This window comes from Cyanistes caeruleus, chromosome 6 (genome assembly GCF_971803275.1).
Source record: "Cyanistes caeruleus chromosome 6, bCyaCae1.hap1.1, whole genome shotgun sequence".
NCBI classification, from domain to species: domain Eukaryota; kingdom Metazoa; phylum Chordata; class Aves; order Passeriformes; family Paridae; genus Cyanistes; species Cyanistes caeruleus.
The window spans coordinates 52,946,626-52,966,567 of NC_141706.1; the positions used below are offsets into that span (position 1 = coordinate 52,946,626).

At 39.5% G+C, this 19,942-nt stretch overlaps 1 protein-coding gene across 3 annotated transcripts in view; it reads left to right on the top strand.

The window, feature by feature from the left end:
- The window catches only part of LOC111929876 (uncharacterized), a 44,422-nt gene extending 25,489 nt beyond the window's left edge, over positions 1-18,933 (top strand). Inside the window, exon 4 of one of the 3 annotated variants that reach the window (XR_015288027.1) lies at positions 18,601-18,933. The gene's annotated coding sequence lies outside the window, so the exon portion shown is untranslated. Of the gene's footprint in view, positions 1-200; positions 4,212-18,600 lie in introns of those variants that run through there. The other 2 variants (XR_015288026.1, XR_015288025.1) reach the window with 2 other exon arrangements.
- The last annotated feature ends 1,009 nt before the right edge of the window (positions 18,934-19,942 follow it).

Sequence of the window (19,942 nt, forward strand, 5' to 3'; positions counted from 1 at the left end):
AAAATATGCTAATAAACTACATTTGCCATGGCTACAATGGAAAATACCTCTACTTAATTAGCTCAATGTATTATAGCATTTACTCATAATGGCATCTGGAGAAGCACTTGGTCTGAGAAAAGGCTGTATTGTATGTGGAAGGGTTAAATTGGACAAGTTCTTCCTGCAGAGTAGCCATATGTGTCTGTTTTCCTCTCCAGACAGACATATCCAGCAGTACTCCTCTGAGGATATAAATCATGAGTTTCTGTGAAGCTCTACAGTGTGGGCTGTTAGGAGCCCAGTTTCATCTTCAATCAGATGTGAAGCCAAGTCTGGTGAGAATATGGATATGTTCTACCTGAAAGGCTTGTTTGGGGTTTTTGAATGATTTTTTTAACTTCTTCTTGCCTTAGTTCCAAGTTCCTTAGTATGGTTTAGTTGTTAATTGTAGACCATTAGGTAGAGTAATAAGTGTCTATTTTCTATGACTTTCCTCTGAATCATGAAGAACTGGACAGAAAAGCAGTTAGCACTGCTGGAAATGCTGCTGGAAAAAATAATCAGAGTCCCAGGTGCTAATTATTGCTCTTCAGATTAATTTTTCAAATTGTCTTTTTAGAAATTATGAATTATTCAGGTACTAAACAATGTCATATATTTTAAAGTTTTGAGTTCTCTGTACTTTCAGCCGCAATGGCTCTCTGTATCTATAAACTTAGAGAGGTTGGGTGAAAACCAGCTCAAAATACAACATTACTTTTCAGTCACTGGTGACAGATCAGATAGGCCCAAGCAGTCTGTCCATGTCTGCTGTCATTATTTCTCTGCAGTACTAGAATTTATTGAAAACTTTGTTCTTGGGTTTGAGTATGGCTTCAGTCTGTCTCACCGAGAATGCACGATATTGAACAATTCAGCAAATTTTCCCCTGTGAATCTAGTCATATTTTCTATATCCTAAACTGTCCTGGTGGTCTGTATACCTGTTCTGAGATTTGCTTGACTCCGATCAGGCACACATGCTCCTTCATAAGCAAATGCCCCTCTTCTGGACTGTTGGCTCAAAGTTCTGTTCTCTTCTAATTTCAGAGAAAATCAAAACCTCTATGATGTTAACTTGGTGAATTAAACTTTTGTTTCAGTTGAATTATCTTCAAAGACAGAAATAAGCTAGAATTGAAACTGCACTTATATTTATTTTGTTTGGCTGTACCTTCCTTGAAGGTAACTTAGAGCCACTGCATTTTTAGTTGGTACTGAGAAAGTAAGAGTTATAGCTATCTTGTAGAAACACAGCTTGATTCAAATGATAGTAATATTTCTCTTCCATCCTTTCCATCTCTGGCTTGGTTGAAATCTTCTGTTATTGGTCTGAAAGTTTCTGAAAGTAGATTAAAAATTTCTTTGGCACATCCACATGAAGCTTGTGGATGTTATTTACTGCTCCTAAGGCTGTAACAGTAATTTTATATCAAATAGCAGAGTGGAGCCTCCAGAGGCCGGAATTTCCTCTGAAACATTAAGCCTGTGACAATGCTGTTCACCTTGTCTAACCATATGCTCCTTACATATGTGTACATAAATTTCTAATTTTACATATATCTTAAAAAGACTCTATTAAATCTTGTTCTGATTTAAGCATTATTTCTTCAATGTTTATCTTGGATCTCAGAGATTTAGTTCTCACCACACTAGAAAATTCTTTTACCCCAAATAATTCATGGAAATCTGCAGTGGAGAACTCCAATGTGGCTGCCATAGAGAAGATGTGGTGAATAAGAGGCAGAGAAGGGCCATGGGGTGGAGAGCTGTGCCCAAGTCCTGTCGAACTAAGCAGAGCTAATGAGTTTTGAATTGAGCTTGGGAATCATTGGTTCTCATACTACTTACAACAGGAAACCAGGAGCCCTCACTCTCTGCTCTTAAGTGACACCTTGTAAACACAGCTTGAGGACTTGGAGAGTGCAGTTAGGATGATTTAAATTCATTATTTGAATAGATACAATGACTATCTTACTGACTCTCAATGTAATGTTTGTCTTGGAATCTCTGTTTGAAACACAACCTCTAATTAAACACCAGGAGGAAGAAACCTTTACATTTTCATTAAGTTCCAGTCTTTTATTTTATCTCATAACAACAGTTTTGCTATTTTATTCCTTTGTATTGAGCCTAAGATCAAAACAATAACTTTGTTAAAAAGCAATCAATTCTAATCAGTTTAATAAGCAGATGAGGAATTGCTTTGACTAAATGAAGAGGGTGTAGCCAGATCTCTGTGACTATGAGGCTGTGCCTGCTGGTACTGCTCTGTGCTTCATGACTCAGCCTCCCTTGGTCCCTGCCCCTTTCAGTCCCTGCCCTGTCTCATCGAGCTGTGGGTATGTGCCTACTTTTCCTGCTCTGGGAGCTTGAGCAGCTTTAGTCTGTTCAGCTCACATAAGAAAGGCCTGAATAATTACACCTTGGAGACTTTTCTGGAGCTGAGGGTAAACAGCAGGGAAGCAAAATTTTATTCACTTCAAAGCAGAGCTTACCCAGCTCTTGGTATCCAGTGTGGAACATACCAGTTTCTTACTTTTCACTTACTGCTGTCCAGTCCAAAAGGAAGCAGTAAGTTGGTGCATATGCTCAGGCCATTTACTTCTTACAGCTTTCACATACCAGGGCTACATTTCTGGAATTCCTCCTATTCTTTAAAACATAAAGCTCCAGTTATCTCCAACCTCTGGGTGTTAACAACTTAATTTACTTTTCAAATTGTGCCACTGTGATCTGGAATGCCAGGGAAGAAGGCAGTGACTGGCACTGGCATTAGCATTATCCTCAAGATGGAAAACAGTATTCCTCCCACCCCATTTAACTTTTAAATAATAGGTGATAGAGCAGAGTATACCCTCAGCAAACTTGGAAGAGGGGCTGATACAAGGTTATGCTGTCATCTGAAGAGACCTTGACAGGCTGGAAAAATAGGCTGACAAGGACCATCTTCAAGTTCAACAAGAAGAGCAAAATCCTGCACCCTGGGGATCCCCCAGCTGGAAAGCAATTTGGAAGAAAAGGACCTGGGCAATCTTGTGGATACTAAGTTGAACAGGAGCCTGCAGTGTGTCCTTGGAAAGAAGGGCTAATGGTATCCTGGGATCCAAAGCCTTGCCAGCAGGTTGAGGAAGCTGACCCTGGCCCACTGCTCAGCACTGGTGAGGCCATGCCTGGAGCACTGTGTCCAGTCCACCAGAGGCAGATGGGCAAAAACTGAAAGAAGGTTCCTTCTGAACATCAAAAGATACTTTTCTGTGTGAGGATAGCTGAATACTGGCACAGGTTGCCCAGAGACACTGTGGAGTCTCCATCCCTGGAGATACTCAAGAGTTCTCTGGATTCAGTCCTTGGCAACTTGCTCTAGATGATCTTTCTTGAGCAAAGGGTTGGACTAGAGGACCTTCAGAGATGCCTTCCAACTTCAATCATTCTGTGATTCTGTGATTCTGTGATCTTTCCCTGTTACAGACTGTAAATCAGAGGATGACCTTGTCACTCAAATTTAATACTGAATGTCTTCGTTCTAGCTAACGTAATATATGAGAACAATTTCTTGGTGCAATTCTTTTCTGAAATCAAATAGCTTGAGCTGGAGTGTATTAAAAGGAATCCTTTCTCTGAGACCTTTTGGGATTAAAGGAAGGACCCAGAGGAAGAATTTCTAAAAATAAATGTGGCAGGTAAACCTAAATATATCTGGGTGCCAGCTTTCACATCATTCATGCTCCTCTTTTGCCACCCACAGCTTCCTCTGAATAGACCCTTCGGCTAGGGCAGCATGAGAACAGCACTGAGAATCTTGCATCCTTCTTCCAAAGTAAAAGGTGACTCTCAGGCAGCAGTGAGCGGGCAGGCCCAGATACAAGAAGGTGCCGTGAGGCAGTCTCAGAGAGAGCAGAGCTGTACACAGACACCAAGTCATTCTTTACACTATGAAAGGCCTCATCACACAGTACTTGGACTGTGCTTTTCAAAGTACACTGTGTAGTTATATTTTTCATTGAGAAGCTCTATTAAGCTTTAGAACAAAACTGTAATCCATCACAACGGTGTTTTCTGATGTTTGTGATAATCAGCTGGAATGTGCTATTTAATATGGAAGAGGTGTAGGCATCATTTCTACTATAGATTGGCACTGAATAACCTCACAAATATATTAAACTGTTAATTTGACTTTAGTTTGTCTAATGCTTCAGTCTCAGCTGTGAATTCTTTTACTTAGAGAGCATTCATCCCTTTTAAAATAGAGCACACTGTTTGCCTTCCTTTTTAAATACCTCAGCTATAGAACAGTTGCAAACACTAATGTCAAACCAGCAAAATATTTTAAGAATCGTCAGGTGAATACTATTATTTTAAATTTACTTTCAAGTACTTTTCCTAGCAATGTCAGGGATATATTTCTTTTATTTGATGATGCACATTTGCTGATACGCCAGGTACTAATTAACATTAGTACCACACTTAGGGTTCCCCAGTGACAATCGAAGAACAAAGGTCTTGAGAATGATTAACAATCAAAGCTAAGGATAACAGCTGACTTCAGATCAATCTGATCTTTACCAGAATGCATTTGGCCACAAAGACATGAAGTAACCCCTGTAATCCTTTAAGTGAGGTTACTCCAATCATACAGAGGCCATAAAAATAGCACTTGAAATTTAAGAGGTTTATGATGGCCAGCGCCCTACATGAAGAAACATCAAAAGAAAATATTCATCAACTGTTAAGTCTGCTTAGGCTTGAGAAGCTGTTTAACAACTATGACACATCCTTCAAGCTGGGAAAATGCACTTCTTTTTCTTATCCTGTACACAACCAGTTAACTCTCAGTTCTGCCACTCCTTCTGTCCCCTCATCTTCACTAAATCCAAGTGATCTCCTCTTATACAACATTTAGGTGACTTACTTTCTTTCAAGTGTGCTGTTGCACTCTACTCCAAATGTGATCAGCTCTTAGCTTTTTCACCTTAATTTTCTGCTTTAACTATGCTGAATCCTAAAGCATATTCTATTTTGGGAGCATCCTAGTTTTTGGCATGTTTATAAATCAAGTCCTCAGCAACCTGAAAGTAGAGTGATGGTTAGTGTCCAAGGCTGCAAATCAGCTTAGCCTGGTTGCTGATAAATATGACAGAAACACGTGTCTGCAACGAGTAATTTTCTCTTGCTAAGACATTTTTAGGGGCAAAAAAGGAAGATTTTAACACATCCAATTGAAAATCTCTCCCAGACACATAATCTATATCTTCTCAACATGCTGTTCTGGGGCTGCTAGTGTAGAAAGAGCAGGGAGAACAATTTAAACCTTACTGAAATTGAGCAAATTGGATTGTGGCGGCTAAGTTCAAGTGAAAGCTTCTTGTAAATGAGGAGCTTACAACTATTTGGCTGGCAGAAAGCCATGTGATCTTACTCATCTAATTTGCAGGAGACTTTGAGATAGTGACAAATCCTACTGCTCCAGTGGCTGCACGTGTGCAGGTGCAGAATCTCAGAGGTGCTCCAATGAATAGTGAGGCATGAACAGAAAGGAGAACAGGATGCTGCTGCTCTGTTGTCAGTGCTGCCACTTGCTCCTTGTGACAATTCTGTGACTGTAATTTCTTATTTATCACCTTAATGTCAAAGAATCAGGAAAGATGGATTCAGTTCCCAGTGTGATAGGTACTCTGCAAACACAGAACAAAAAGGTGATTTCTGCCTGCAATCTAAGAATGAGATACTACCCAGCAGGATGCAGACAGCTTAGTAGGAATACGTGGGATCCAGTGGAGACATTATGCTCTCTGTCAGAGGCAGGCTGCTCCAGCTACCAGCAGCCTGGCTAGCTGGTAACATTTTGGTGACATTGTGGCTAAAGAGATTTTAAGAAATGTTTGAGCGTACACATAAGCACATCTACGGAACTTCGTTGACCACTCATGTTGTGTGAGGGCAAGGTAAAGAATGATGACATGTTTTAGGGCTCCAGATAAGTGGGTCATGCCACAGTCTGTTTAAAAGCATATTTGAATCCCTGTGAGAATAACTAGAAGACAATAGCTAGAGAGGGGTAGAGATTTGAAGCGCTGGGAGTGAAAAGATGATAAAGAAAAGACATTAATGACATGCAAGAGAGGGAAAACTGAAAGATCCAAATAGCATCACAGGAAAATCATTTTCTAGAAGGATTTTGAATAAGACAAATAGATAGCAGGGATACTGGTGAAAACAACCTGTCAAACAAATATCTCCTGGCCATGGAGTTAGAAGATGAACACAGAATGGCAGGGGTGAAAGGCTAGCAGTGTTTTCCAAGTGAGCTGGAAAAATAAAAGGAGAGCTGGTGGGACAGATGGTAGCCCTATTGACTCTGTGTTAGATATCACATGTGTATAAGCAGCTATCAGACAGACAGATCTGCTTGTATGTGAAAGGCAGGCCCAGGTGAGGGAGGGCAGCATTTTTACAGACAAAGGGCCAGAAGAGGTTAGAGACTCTTAGTTTAAGTCCAAATCCAGTTCATAGTGAGTTTGAGAGAATGTCCTACCCTGCTCTACACACCCTGTCATTCAGCTACCTGTAAAAGGTGAGGGTAGTGTTAATTGGATGGTAAGAGATTTAACAGATACATGTACAGTGCTCAGAAATCTCTATGGTTCTATTATCAAAGTGCAGAATATTGTTTACCCAAATCTAGAAAATACATTCTTTCTTTCACAAGTTGCTTTGCTGACTTCCAGGCACCTGCTATTGCTTCATTGCAGGTACAAGACAAACCCCACCAAAACTAGGTCCATGATTTTCAAACAACTTCACTACTCTAAAGGAACAGCCTTGAAGACCATGAAGTTGTGGGGGCTGAAGATCTCTTCAGTTTCCATTCTGAAAGACACCTTAGTCTAGCCAAACTTCTCACATGCATTAGGCCAAGAGAGTAGCAGTGGTTTCCCAGGTTACAGTTCATTAGTGTCTGTATCACAGGAGGCAAGGAAGCACACTGAAGTAAGTACAATGCAGTTTCATTGTGGCGTGGTGCTGACAGAGAACTCGCTTCTCACACAGAAAATTAGACAGGCCCTGATACTCCAGGTATTTTTAACTCATGTTATGATGAAAGTTTTAGGAATGGGAGAGCTGGCATAAAGGACTGCATGTAAATCCACAGTTCACAGTGTAAGGTGCTGCTCTTTCAAGCTTATGGCATCTAACAGCCACTGTAATAAATACCCACATGTGGGGAGGAACGATCTGCTGAACACTCTGCTGGACTTGGCTTTCTAGAACATGCATGCTGGTAGGTTTTCCAACTACTGGGGGGATGGCTTGAGGCCTGAAAGCCCAAGTGTGTAACCACAGAAAATAAGCACTCAGCACTCTCCCAACCCTATTCCAAGGAAGTATCTCCTTTAGCTACATGACAATGCGCTACTTAAAGGCCGTGGGGAGACTGGAGAAATTTTCTGCATTTTTATGCATTCACAGGACCTGACCTTGGAAGGTTCTCCCTCTTGGAAAACCACAGTGTCTGTACAGAGCTCCAGCAGGCTCAGTGGTCATCTTGTACATGCAGCATTCCATACATACAGAGCATTTTTCAAGGACCAGGACCATCAGTAATCAGGCTAGGAGCTGGGACTGCTCATCTGCCGCAATCAGTGCTTGTCATACTAACTCCTGCTGCTTCAGCGGTCCCTGTACTCTGCTCCCTGGCTCTTGTTCTGGTTCCTAGGGGCATGCAGTGTTTTATAGTGCCCAACACCACAGGCTCCATCACAGTCTTACCACAGATTAACAGAAGTAACAGAAACAGGCAGGAGGGAACAGCACCTTCTGTGTCTGGTGCTATTTCAAAAGAACTGCATAGCAATGTACACCAAATACCTGGAGTCTGACTTCAGAGACATCAAAAACTAAGTTTCATAATGATTAGAAGCTACTGAATGAAAAGATGAGCCTGGAAAATAAAAACAGGCTTCCTCATTCCATTTTCCAATTGTACTGAAAGGAGAAAAAGGGATCTTTGTAGAAAGTCTCTAAGAACATATTCCCTTCCCAGTTACTTTTCGGGACTTGCTGATGGATGGGACAGCTCACTGAAGAGGTTATTGGTACATTCAAACATCAGTTTCATAAACCTATTATTACTAGAATCTGTGGGATAATTAATGCTTGCATGAGAAGTTAATGAAGGACAAAGATTCTTTACTGCTGATGGTCTCAGTGAAACAACAGTCTGGAACATATAAAAGAGCTATTGTCAGTAACAAATTACCATTACAGAGAGCCCCATGAATATAAATCTTTCAGAAAAGGTGACATGCTCTTTATTTTGTAGCTCTTATTCTAACAGTGACCCTACTGTCCAAGTGCATTATCTCTCTGATGCACTCATTTGACTTCTTGGTGGGCGTTTGTTGAAGGTCTTATCATTCTGCAGTTCTGACAGAATCCCATTTTCCTGCCACCTGAGTCTTGTTCTTCTGTCTAAAAACTCCTCATCCCTTCTCAGTCCAATTTGACTGTCTTATGTGGTCCCTGAGCTAAATACCCAGATGCAGAGGCCAGCATTTTAAGCAATATTGATGTCACTGTTGTGTTGCTGAACAAACAAATGTCATGCATCCTTCACCTGTGCAACATGCTTCTGTCCAGTGCTGCTAACCTGAACCTTCATTTGGGTGGTATCTTTCTCTAATGGCTGAGGGCCAGCAAATCTTTGAATACGAACTTGGAGGTAATTTAACTCACATCTAGTAAATCAACTGGATAAGTGTGTGCCAAGAGCACAAATCCTGATTAAATTTAGGCAATCTAAAGGTAACAGGATAGAGAAGTGTAGGTCTGGTTAACACTGTTAACATCATCTGCAGATAGAATCATGTTTGCTACTCACTTTAAAATGAAATGTGACCTACAAGCTAGATGTCACCAAAAACTACATTTTCTGTACCTTTCAACTTCTCTTGCATATTTAAGAAAATGTTATATGAAACAGAATTGCTTTTCCTTCTGAGAAAAAAAATATTTTTCTTCTGAATTCTACTCGGCTGGCTAATGAAATTACTTTCCATGTGGGTCATGATGGTATCTGGCTGACTGAGTACGAGTTGATCCTCATTCCATCAGGTTGTGATTTTTCTGAGGTTGCTGCGAATCCCACACAAGTGTCTAAAAACTGTCAGTTTTCCACTAGATTTAAGTTAGTTTAGGTTTGTAAAGCTGCTGGGGGAAAGAGATCTCTGTGTATTTGGCCACTTGGAAAGTTCTTGTACATTGTTTATCCCTGCTGGTACTTGAGAAGACTTGTGAGGACAAATTGGTGCATGGTTTTGCTCAAGATGTCTGTACATTGCTTAGGCTTAAACCCTGAAAATGAATACTGGCCAGAGGAAAATTCCTTGAATGTGGACAGTAAAGCTCTTTCATATAAAACAAAGACTAAAATAGAGAAAAACAGCTCATCCCACAAAACCTGGTGTGGTACTTTTAGCTATAGGTGACCCTTTGTCCTTCTCAATATGTTTTGGGATGGCAGTTCATGTGTAAACCTGGATTCTGGACCAAACCTTTCCAGTGACACCTCTCTTGGTCATTCTTATTGATCTTGCTGAGACAGGAGCCCATACCTTGTTTACAGATAGGTTATTTTCATGTCATTACTCTAGAGTGGTTACAGTTCAAGCAAGAATTGTTTTTACCTAAAAGGAAGGGCTGCAATGCTAATGTTGGCATCTTCATCCAGGTAAGAGCACACAGTGTGCCAACACAATCCCGAATGTATGGAGCATTCATATATATCCACACAGGGTTAGCATCATTGCCTGACTGAAGTTTTATTAAGATTGTTTTGAAAATATCTTTAACATAATAGAGAGCAAAACTGGCTTGATCTCTATGTAACCTTGAGGAGGAAGAAAGGGAAAAAATGGGAAGATTTTTTTCTGTCCTGCAATGGATCTATTTCAGCTTGAGGGGCAAGATACTGGTGACTTTTCTGCTGCAAACTTTATCGACCTCATAATGGTCCCTGTGCATTTGTATTGCTATAGACCAGTCCTTTTTGATATAAATGCAACAATATTTAGTCATATTTAGTCATCTTTGACAGACAAGATGAGTGAACCCTCAAAGGTCATGCAGTAAGTGTAGAACTGAGCAGGGTGCTGACCAGTGGTTTTCAATAGACATTACTCCATATAGGTGAAGTTGTTGAATGATTATACCTCAAAGTTCAAGGAATTCTACTTTCTGGAAATGCTAGATGAGTGGACAGAGTAACTGGAGAAAGGACTTGTCTGTTGCATGGTGTGGGATGTCTGCCTTTCATAATACTAAATAGCATACAGGAAAAGAAGAAAAAAATAAAATCAAAGAAACATAATTATAGCAGCACTCTTCATCTCCTATCCTTGCAATGCTGGACTTAGGGGAGCATCATTTTAGCAGCACTTATCTACAGACATAATGCAAATCAGAGTAAACTCAGCCACACCATCAGCTGCAACTGGTAAAAACAGTTACATGTGTTAGCAGGAGCATCAGAACAAGACGAACCATAAAATGCCAGTGATGCTTTAAAAATCATTTAATCTTTAAAAAGATGTCATAAATGAAAAGTTTCTTTGTGGAAAAGATCTGGAAAAACAATAAACCAGCCTATCACAAAACAGTCTGCTCCTGTGCTGTTATTTCTAAGGAGGTGAAAGTGTCAGAAATTATAGGAAAAGATAAATGTGTTTTATTAAGACTGTTCAGGGAGCTCACATCTATACAGCTAACAGCTATAGATATGCATATATGAACACATCAATCTGTAAATACAGGACATAAGTGGTGAAGAGACTCATGTAATTAGTTTGCTTGTGAAAAGCATAGAAAATACACCATTACTTGTGCAAATGCAAATGGCAGAGGCAACAAACTGAATATAAAGGAAAACATGAAGATATAATGGTGAGTGATGGAAAGTGGAAGATGTTTCATGTTTTTGGCCACATGCAAAAACTGTTGCAGTTTTCAAATAAATAGAATGAAAAAATAAATAGCATTATACCAAAACAAAAAGCAGCAACTTGAAGTGTGAGATTGGTTATGTCTATGACATAATAGAAGCTAAATAGTTTTCAAACATTTGACTGGCCTTAACTGCAGAGGTCAGACAAGGATACACAAGTAAAAGTAGTGTAGCATCAAAAGAGAGTGCACAGTTCCTTTAAGGAAGAAGAAAAGGAGAAACTGGATCACCCAGCAAAAATGAGTCATGTTATAGAGAGAACCACGTGTGAATAGATTTTGAACCACAATAAAGATGGGCAGTTTTCACATCAAAATCAAGTAAAAGCAATCTCTTAGGAATGAGCAGAATCTCATGTCATCTCAGCAGAAGGATGTAGACATCAGGTTCTGTATTGCAAACAGAATAAGAACACCCTTGACACAATGGAGGGTGTTCTGCAATAATGGAAGGGCTGTAAGGATATGGAAGGACTTAGATTCAAAAATCTAAGGATGGGGAGAAATTCAAAGCCCTTCAGTGTTGCCATGAGGAACCCCAAATATTTTTGGTAAGCTGCATATCTGCTCTGCATTACAAGAAAGAGAATGACAGGTGGGCAGACAGACAACTGTTGCCTTATCTAGAAGCAGCCTTCTAGTATAAAAAGGCAGCAACAGAAAATAAACTATGCAAACAATGCAGACACACTTTTCTTGTGAAACATGAATGAACCAGTGAGACAAGCAAAACATCTGTACAAATACAGCTGACTCTTCACACCCAGGTCATTCTTTCAAATACAGCTGCTCATCATCCAAACTTAGAAAATGAGATTATTAATTTTCCAGATACATTGGTACAACAGTACCTGGAAAAAGAGGGCAGTTCTTAACTGAAAAAATGAGCACAGACCCATGCAGAGATCTAACAATGGATATCTGACATAATATTAAGGCATCTTTAATTGCAAAAGATGAATCAGAAAAAAAACCCACAAAAAACCCTTACAAGAATGGGCAAAGATCAACAGGCAGATAAAATTGCTAAGAGTTTAAAAGAGGTCTGCAAAAAGTAAAGACAATGGGCGGTAAGTTGTTCCCAGATAGAATATTTTGAATAGTTCTTGATAAAAGTAACCTGTCACAATGTCTGATACCATAGTTGGACTAGGAGTCAGTCTCCAGCTCACAAAAATGGAAGAGAGACATTTGCCAATAAGCAAACTCAAGAACTCTGAGTACTGTGAGGTCATATAAGGAACTCTTCCCTTGTTTTGGGGAAAAAGGGGAAGAGTTTCATTTCATTGGGACATGAATATGTACATTCAGTACAAACACGAGGCAAAATCATAATGATGAAAGATGGTGAAATATTAAAATCTTGAGATTTGAGCATCAATTCTTAGAAAAGACATAGATCTAACAAGAGCTATTGGAGGGAGCACTCAAACCTGAATTGCAGTGGCAGGAAGAACTGCCAGGGATCTCCTGCATTTCCTGGAGACACACACTCTTGCCACAAGTAACTTCTCTGGAAAACTACCTGGTAATAAAGCATGAAAGAGCTACTGTTCTAAACTAAGAGGAAAACATTCTCTGTTGCTAAGGGAAATCAGGGCTTAGTTAACTCATCACTTTTTTCATAGCAGATACACATATATATGAGTACAGAATATGTCTCATGATGCACATTCATGGAATGATTGCTATATGAATTGATTAACTCCTTTCATAGACACGATTCTCAGATTTAGTTTTGCTGTTTACATTCTAGTAAATGCCATTCTTGATTTCAGTGTGGGGAGATGTTCCTTCTCTACCTTTTTAGCACTGGATACTCTTAGCAACCCAGCATACGGTTTGGTGACAGCTGATAGGAGTTGCTTTCTGACTTATTTTGCGGGTTAATTTATCCTCTGGGCTATTCTTATTGGTGTTTCTTCTTTAACTCAGTCTTCATATATATAAAAAATAATTTTTCTGTATTTTACATTTTGTAAATATGCCTGCTTTAGGTAGCAATTTAGCTCTTTCTGGGACAATGAAGTGTCATCTCGTGTAGTGAAAAGTCAAATGCACCAGTACAGTGATAACCCTCCAAATATTTCTGGTTGTTAACCTTGGATTTTCAGAACAAGAAAAATGCCAATACATCATAAATATAACTACAATGTAATGGCAACACTTGTATTTTGCCATCTCAGTACTGAGAAGTTTGAGGCTTAAAATAGTGATGTGCCTGCTGCATGGATAGTATTAGACAGACAGATGGTACACTGTTCTCACTTTGTAATCATACAACCCTTATTTCCATGGACCTACCTACTGCTTGATAAGTCAGCATATGAATACAAAAGGTTAACCTGTTAGGCATGCCCTGGTAATTGGAGAATTGTCAAGTGTTTTCTGCACTGCTGAACACACTGGTGCATGCTGACTGTTTTCTAGGGTTTTAAAATATATCTTACTCTTTTAATAACTCTTGCTGGAATGGAGAAACATAACAGAAACTGATGTACCTTCCAAAGAGAATTCCTTCTCTCTTGCTGTTCATATATACACAACTGGGAAAGTCATCTTCCCCTCATGCATCATCATAGCTGCTGACTTAGCGACATATCCTGTAAATGAGGTCCAGTTTTCAGGGGAATTGCTAAATTTCCTTTGAGGCTCCTTCCAACATACAGACTCATGTTGTAAGTGTCCTAGCTTGTTCTTTATCACTATTTTTTTTTCATTAAAAAATTCAATTAATTTTGTAAATCATTCATAATAGTGGCTGCAGTGATATCACTGGTTTAAGCACCTTTTTCCATTTAACGTTGCCAGGATTATATGACTTTCTATCCCTACTGTGTAAGCTCTGTAGCAGTTGTTCTGTTCCCTTTGTAGCTAGGCTTATCTCAACTGTGATTTCTGTTTCTTTGTTTCTGAAATATTACCTTTATTAAACTTTTGCTTTCTTAGATAAAGTATGAAACAAGCATTGCAGAGGTGCATAGGGAAACCCGTTGTACAAACAAGGAGTATCTTCTTATGAAGATATGAAAAAAACTCTTTATCTGAGAACTCCTCAGATATACAAAGAGAACAAAACTCTGCAGTTTCTCTCCAGGCACAGTCTACTGGTTTTTCTGGGGTTTCTCCAAATAAAAAATCCAATTTCAATACTGGGTGACTACCCAGAAATATGTTCCCAGGACTCTACATAAAGGTTTTCCTTAATTTCTACTTCTCTGAAATAATCTCGTTATACAAACCAAAAAAATTCTCTGGGAAGGCTTAGGCTAATATGAGGCATATTATCTTTGAATTTTTCTGTTGCCCTGCACACAAGTTTATCTAATCAGATGGCAATTGCAGAAGCCTGGATCCATCACAGTTGTTAACTTCAACTGAGGTTTGCAGAGTCCATCCTTTTATCTCTCTTAGCATGTCCTGAGACAGCAGTTTTCAAATTGATCCAAAGCAGCTATTGCTGGAATGACTATAAAGAATAGTTAAATAATGATGGTTGGGCAGAATTAATTTATTATTCTTATTATTTTCTGCATAGTCATCTCTTTTCTATGGCTCACTACAGTGTAAGGAAAAGATCTGATTCCTATTAAAAAAAAGAAAAAAAAAATTGCATTGATTTCCCTAGATTCTTATTCAGGTTCTGTGGCCCATTTTAGTCATAACCTTGTTAGGGTCCTGATCACAACAATTAGTGCATTACAAAAACAGTACAATACAAAACCAGTTTGAATGCTGAGAGCTGTAAGAGTTGGCTAACTGACAAGTGAATCCTCAGTTTTCATGTTCTTCAAAAATTTTGTACTATAGGGCTGGGAGCCATTCAAAGTTTCAGTGTTTTGCTGTTAATGAGAGCTTTTTATGGTTTTATGGTTGTGTATACATAACAGTATGGGCCAAAGAAAATTATCAGCCTTGTTAGGGACTGAGTCCCATCTGTATTCTGCAGCACATAGCTCTCATTCTCTATTTGTCTTTTGTAGGAAAGTGTTTTAATTCCTACTGGAATTCCTACTGTGAAATCACATTTGGAGAAACAGAGAAACTGATACTGATGCAGAGACTAATACATCTGCCTTGAGGCTGTTCTTTGTTGGTTTTTTTTTAGCACATCTAGCCTAGTCCAGCAAAACAAAATAAGATGATAGAAAAGGTAAAATGGTTTCCTTCATACTTTCTTTTTCATAAACAAACAAAATGTACCAAAGGATCAAACTCCTCCAAGTATCAGCATTTAAACTAGTTAATTAAACTAGTCAGCTGTCTGGCATTAAAAACAACTCTTGTTGAGACTCAAGTTCTTCAACCTTGTTTTGCAGCCTCCAGTACTAATTGGTGCTCAAGATACATGGTGGACTAACTGGCTTTTCTATTTGTTTTCATCAGCACAGCCTCTATCATCAATAAATTATTTAGTCCTTTGTGTGTATGGATGATCATTAATACTGATTCTTACTAAGTTTCTATACACACACACACACACACATATATATATATATATAAAATGTTTTACTCATTTTACTTAATGGACTTATACAGTGATCTATTGAGACACGATACTGTGTGCATGTTGTAAATAATTCAAGAGTGAAAGAAGCTGCCGGAGCCCTCAAAATAAATATTGCACATCACCTAAAATCAGGCAGACATTTGAATTCACTTCTTTAGCATTCCTCAGGTAGCAAAAGAAGTATGACTAAGAAGTTTAAAAGTACTGCTGAGCTAGTTCTAAAATATTTTCTCTCTCTCCCTCAGGGTATGCTTCTTAGTGAAGTCTGAGACTGTAAAATATTTCACTTGCTAAATAGCAATACATTTCTAAAAGTGTGATGATGCCTTAGTACCTTTGAGTTCAACAGGGAAATCATGAGTATTCATTCTAGCCAGATATTTTATCAAGGCAAGGAGAAGATTTGCAGTGTTTTGGATTCTGTTGCCTTGATTTCTGGTTGAGGCTTTTTCAACAGCCTGTAAGTAAGAAAATCTGCAGTTAGGATACTTACCTGTTGTAAGTTAGCATTTGAAAATCATGGTGTCTGTTGGTCACAGGTAACTCAGTGTGATCCCCTCCACAAAGCTCTGAGTCAGGGGCACTGTCTCAGGGACAGCAAAATGGTCTGGATTTCATGTAATTCTGCTCACATGAATTGGTTCACCTGCCTGTTCAAATGTGGAAAAAGTATCAGGCCCTGAGCATGATTTTTATTTTGTGTGTGTCACTCTTAAGTACTTTTTTAAACAACTAAGTATTTGAGAATTTAATCAAGTATTTTTTGCTGCATGACTGGCTTGCTCTGAGTTTTGACAATGATCTGGAAGAGTTCTTTTCCTTAGGACTTAGCCCAGGGTGCATCACTAGGGAACGAGTGGTGTTTGTGCTTGTTGGCTTCCTAACCACCCCAAACAGCGCAGCAGCACAAATCCCGAAAGCTGGGCCGTGCTGCCTTCCCACCTCAAACAAGCAGCGTTACAGGATGTCTGCCATGGCAGCTCACACAGCCATGGCACATGGCAGAGCAGGCTGTGCCAGGCACAGAGAAAACGGAAAGCAGGAGGCAGCCTGCCTCTTGGAGCTTCTGATCTGTTCTGGGGGGACAAAAACAGCTAAAACAAAGCTGCGCCCTTGCACTTGGCTAAGCCTCTGGAGATTTTGTGGGTCTGCTCCGCATATAATTAAAAATTCATTAATTGGGGTTAATTTAAAAACTGAAAACAAATTTTCAGGCTAGTTAAATCTTCCAGAATTCTTGCCTTTTAAAAAAATTAATTTATTAGAGTTTGGAAGGCTGACATAGGAAACCATTCAGTTACACAATAGCTTGCTATGAAACGCTCACCTCAATGATCTGATTTATTTCCAGCTTATCAACCATCTTGATAGCTTGGGCAGGAAAATTACAATAGATTTCCAACAGCAAGAACAAAATATTGCACAAAACACAACCCCACCTCTCTTTTCTTTTTCACAGGCAATGTCAACAACATAACCAATTCTGTGAGACTCCATCAGTCCCAAGGCTAAATTCAACTTTTTAAAATGATTGTGAAAGGGACAGCACATCACTTTTCTCCAGATGAACATTTGTTTAGATGTATTTTTATGTTATTATTGAAGATGCATGTACATAGAAATAATTGTATAAATTATTTTTTTCAAAAGCTGTGGTGTGAATGTATTTTATGATGATCATTACAACCTGTCTGATGCCATGGTGCTCTGCCAGCCAGTTGTGAATTGGCCTGACTGTTCACTTCTATGTGCTACCAAGCCAGCTGTGTATGGGTAGGATCTATTCCTAGGGATTTGCTGGTAGCAAGGTCTTACCAGTGTTCCAAGCCTCAGTAGACCGGATCCCTCATGATCCACCCATAGCTGACTGAGGCTGTGGGCTATGTGGAGATCTCATTTACCATCTGACCCTCTGTGAGACCTTCCAGGAGGAAGATGCTCTCAATACTGCATGGTCAAATCAGTGTTTTAGGCCTGTAGGATCTGGTCAGCCTTCCTGCACCTCAGAGTTTTCCTAATGTGCAGTGGCAGCTGTTTAGCTGAACTGAAAATACTGACAAGACTCTGAGCAAAAATCTCCACCAGTAACGCTTCCATCTCCTTATGGATCCCTATGAAGAAGAAAACCACTGTTTCAAGGACAACTTTGGAGGAACTGAAAGTCAGTAAAAACCTCAGTTGGTCCCAGGCAACACCAAAGGCGACATTTTGAGCACATTCTGGCACCTTTCCTGGGGAAAGCAGCTCTGGAGTGGGTCCTTCAGGCCGCCCTGAGCACCAACACGCTGGTGTTCAGTGTGCAAGTAAAACAAGAGCTGGTGCTTTGCTAGAGGTGCATCCCTAGAATGACTCCAGATGACTCCAGATCTAGAGTCTACAATTATAAAATTTTTCTAATGGCCACTGATGGTAGGAATGATTCTTCTTTTAATCATCAAGACAATTTCCAGCACTAGGAAGAGGTTTTAGATGTCTCCCAGGACACTCCTTTGCCCACAAGTGAAAATATGATGGTCTTAAACATGGTTTAAAAGGCTATAAAAAGCAAATAAAACCCAAGCTTCCAATGCTTTGCTTCTGAACCTGAAGAGAACATTTTGTATGGAATATTTAAACGTATTAAGTGTTTCTGTGGTCAATTTGCTGATGCCTGAAGTGAATATGATATTCATTACAAAGGTTTATATGAGTTTTGTTGCCCAGAACACAGTTGAAACATTGGATTTTCCTTTGTAACCCTCACTACAGGAAATACGTAGTTCCATAAATACTCAGTTTCCCTGAGTAAAGTCACAGGGAAAGGTTTTATGATGTGAGCACAGGCAAAAGCCACGAGCTGTTCCTTCCCATGCTTGAGAGAGGTAATTATGGTATTTCAGGATGTATAGTGACAGCTGGACAAAGGTAGGCTTTTATATTTATCCACAAGTATAATTTAATACCCACTTCTGAGCAGAATTGCTCTGCGTATTCATTTGCATAATTGGAAGGGGCTTGACATATCTAGCTGCATTTTCACTTCCAGTAAGGCTAATCTTCTTTTTCCCATGGTCTGATTAAACTTTGCAGGTGTCTTGTATCACAGCCCTCCGATGTTCACAGGGCTATCAAGAGGGAGTTCTGATTTGTTTGAGGAGGCTGGTGCTGCTGACCCTTAACAATACCAGTTCAGTTGCCTGATCTTGCTGATTAAGTAACTCCAGTGGTCATCTCCAAAGGGTGGTATTATCTCTTGTGCCAGAAAGGACTTCAGCTACTGAAAAGTTTGTACAGGGAAGTTTTGTTTTCTTGTCACATGCAAAAAAGTGAACTGTTCTCACTTAGAAGAAAGCAATAAGGACAAACAGATGCTCAGCAACAGCCCAATAAATTATCCATTTTATAATTTCCAGTTACCCCAAAGCATGGTTTTACTGATAGATGACTTACTTTTATGTTTAGCTGCTTCCTCACTCCATTGTTGCCATGGTAACACCTCTGAAACATTGCTTCTTTCTGAGGAGATGAAACGTAAAGTGGCTGGAATATCTGAGATTTTAAATATTAGATGAAAACAACAGAAAAATGGTGGAGTGAGTCAGACATTACAGGCAGGTGACACCCACAATACCTGCCAGTAAATTGGGCTATGGGGTAGAGCTACCTTTACTGCTCTCCTCCTATAAGCTGAACACAGCAGACAGCTCTTAGGAGTTGTCCTGAACCTGGGCTATCCTGATGCTCAGAGGCAGGTGAGCACATTTATGACCAAGCCTGGCTAAAAAACTGGCTAAACTCTGCAAGGAGTAAGGAATAGCAAAAAATAATTTACAGAAGTGCTGTATTTATTATTTTCCAGTGATAAACATTTCTTGTTAAAATTGGCAATAACCACAAATTTTCCTGGTATTTTGCTGTAAAATCTGTTAGGAAGCTAACATGGAAATACTGTAAAAAGCATTCCTGCCAATGTTTGAAAATACACCAACATTTGCTTTGACCATGTCTTTTCACTAATGGTAACAAACATCAGTTATCTGGGTTTGGAGGGGGTTGTGCTGCAGATGTGTCCATTTTTGTAAACTTAAAGGGAACTTCTGTGGAGGATTCTTAATGTACTGCAGCTACAATGATGTCTCCTGCTACACCAACCCTTTTCAAAATCACAGTGCAAGACTTGATCTTCAAAGCAGACATAGTGGTGTTCATTTCCCCAGTCTAGTTTGTTTCACTCACCCTTCTGATCCACTTTGATCCAGGTTCCCTCTCCCTGCTCCCACCAATGACTGTGCCCAGCCCACTGGCTTAGAACCATCTCCTGTTCTTGGGTGCCAAAGCTCTCTCTTCCTTAAATGCCTCCTTAGACAAAAACCTTTCTCCCTCCTGTTCCGAACCTGAACTTCAAACCAGCTTTCTCAATTCTCTCCTCTCT